Source organism: Ceratotherium simum, chromosome X (assembly GCF_057802395.1).
Source record: "Ceratotherium simum simum isolate JZ-2026a chromosome X, ASM5780239v1, whole genome shotgun sequence".
Lineage (NCBI taxonomy): Eukaryota > Metazoa > Chordata > Mammalia > Perissodactyla > Rhinocerotidae > Ceratotherium > Ceratotherium simum.
Window position 1 is genome coordinate 40,162,270 of NC_141940.1, and position 2,862 is coordinate 40,165,131.

Here is a 2,862-nt window from a genome sequence, read left to right on the forward strand (position 1 = left end):
ATAGAAGTGATGAGAGTGGACATCCTTGTCTTGTTCCTGATCTTTGGGGGAAAGCATTAGTCTTTCACCATTAAGCATGATGTCAGCTGTGAGTGTTTTGTAAACGCCTTTAATCGGATTGAGGAAGTTCCTTTCTCTTACTAGTATGTTGAGTATTTTTACCATGAAAAGGTGTTGGATTTTTTCAAATGCTTTTTCTTTGTCTATTGAGATGATCATTTGGTTTTTAGTTTTTATTCTATTGATATGGTTTGTTGCGTTAATTGATTTTCAGATATTAAGCAAACCTTACATCCCTGAGGTAAATCTCACTTTGTCATGGTATCTAATTTTTTGTGTGTGTGTGCGTGAGAAAGATTAGCCCTGAGCTAACATCTGATGCCAATCCTCCTCTTTTTGGTGAGGGAGATTGGCCCTGGGCTAGCATCCGTTCCCATCTTCCTCTACTTTATATGGGATGCCGCCGCAGCATGGCTTGATAAGCAATGTGTAGGTCCGCACCCAGGATCCGAACCTGTGAACTCCAGGCTGCCGAAGCAGAGCGTGCGCACTTAACAGCTACACCACCGGGCCGGCCCCCATGGTATCTAATTTTTTTTACGTTTTGCTAGATTTACTTTGCTAGTATTTTGTTCTGTATTTTTGCATCCATATTCATAAGAGATATCGGTCTGTAGTTCTCTTGTGCTGTCTTTGTCTTGTTTTGGTATCAGGGTAATGCTGGCCTCATAGACGGAGTTGGGTAGTGCTTCCTCCTCTTCTGTTTTTGGAAGAGTTTATGAAGAATTAGTGTTAATTCTTCTGTAAATGTTTGATAGAATTCACCAGTGAAACCATCTCTTACTGGGCTTTCCTTTGTGAGTTGTTTTTGAATGACTAATTCAATCTCTTAAATCTCTTCACTTGTTATAGGTCTATTCAGATTATCTCTTTGTTCTGAGTCAGCTGCAGTAGTTTATGTCTACAAATTTGTCCATTTCATGTAAGTCATATAATTTATTGGCACACAGTTGTTCATAGTATTCCTTATAATCCTTTCTATTTCTCTAAGGTCAGTAGTAATGAGGACCACACTTTGAGAACCACTGCTTTAGGGGCTGTGCTGGGTAGGATTGAAGGTCAGGAGTCTCTGGTCCTGGGAGGACTTGTCCAGAGGCAGGGCTGCACCATATGGCCTGGAGAAGGTTTTAGCTCAGTGAGGCTGGGCCTTGGGCAGAACTCAGCAACCTACTCCCGGGGCAATGACAGTTGCCAAAGATCACAGGTTACACCCAGGACCTCCTGTCAAAGGCCCAGTCTCTTCTGGAGTCATCTAACTTCTGCTGTCCTGCCTCTCTCTTCCTGGGTGGTGGAGGAACTGAGGCACCAATAAATCCTGAAGCAAGTGGCCCAAGATGAGCCCTGTGCTGTACAGAAAAGTCAGTTCTCAAACTGAGCATGTGTCAGAGTCACCTGGGGCAGGAGTGCTTGGTAAAACCCAGATTGCTGGGCATCACCCCCAGAGTTTGTGGGCAGTAGGTCTAGGGTGGTGGTGGCTGAGAAGGTGTGTTTCCAACAAGTTCCCAGGTGATGCTGACTGATGCCTCTTGGCCAAGGGAATAAAAAGGCTCCTGTTTTCTCATGTTCTTGTGACTGATGCAGAGAGGCCATGGCCACTCAGAAAGATGCAGACCAGGGAGTGGCCTGAACAGAGACTGGAATTTATTTGGTACGAGACTAAAAATTCTGAGTGACTAGATTTTTGTTAAGGATTAGTGAGAAAAGCACCAAATTATATACAGCATTTACTCATTCTAAATGTATTTGAAACTAATCATTGGATGATGATGTTTAGGTTCAGCTATTTCAACAAAGGGAGGAGGGAAGAGAACCAACATTTATTGAGCTCTGTTAAGCTTTGCACTAGGCCCTTTACATATGTTACCTCATTTGTTTCTCTCAACAACCATACGAAAAAGACATCAAGTAAAAAAATAACATCCCGTTCTTTCAGATGAGGAAACTGAGCCTCAGAGAGCTTAAGTGACCTGCTTAAGGTCACACAGCTGATAAGACCTGGACCTGGGATTTCAACCCAGGTCTGGCTCCAAAGCCCTTTCCACTATACCCTGCTCATGAATGCACAAAGGACACATCTTTATTGAAAGAGCAGAGGAAAGGAGGGGAGAGTGTTTTCAGGGAGAACATGATAGAAACCAAATGTTCGCCACGGAGAGTAAGTAATGAGGAAGGAGGCTGAAGGGATAGGCCAGGGCTAGACCATGGAGGGCCTTGAAAGTCACGTAAGGAATTGTGACTTCATCATAGGCAATGAGGAGACACTGTGGAAATTTAAGAAGGGGTGGGACGTTAAATTAGGCGTAGCCTAAGAGAAAGGGAGGTGGTGGCAAGAGCAGAGGGCATGGGCTGGTGGAATCACAGAGGCCGGGTGCCGGAAGGGAGCCTGGAGCGCATCCTCATCTCTCATCTGACAGAGAAAACTGGGGCCCGGAGAGGGAAGTGACTTGCCCGGAAAGGATGCGTGCTGTGGGCACTGCCCAGCTCTGCCTCTACCCTTCAGTGCTGAAGCCCTCATTTCTCCAGCTGTGGGGAGCGCTGGTGGTCAACAGTGCACAGCTGAGCCCCTCGCCAGGAATGGCCCTTGGCCAAAGAGAGCCACCACGCCCAAGGTCGTACACCCATCCCAGGTGGCAGCCTGCATCCAGTGACTGGTCAGTGCATTAGTTTAAAGCCCTGGCCACAGCATAGGACAACTGAGGGGCCACACAGGCTCCAGAGCTCCCCGTGGGAGCCTCTCCTGTGACTGCATCGCAGTTCCTCTTCCTCCTTTGCCCAGTCCTGCTTTCTTCACTCCCCACAGGT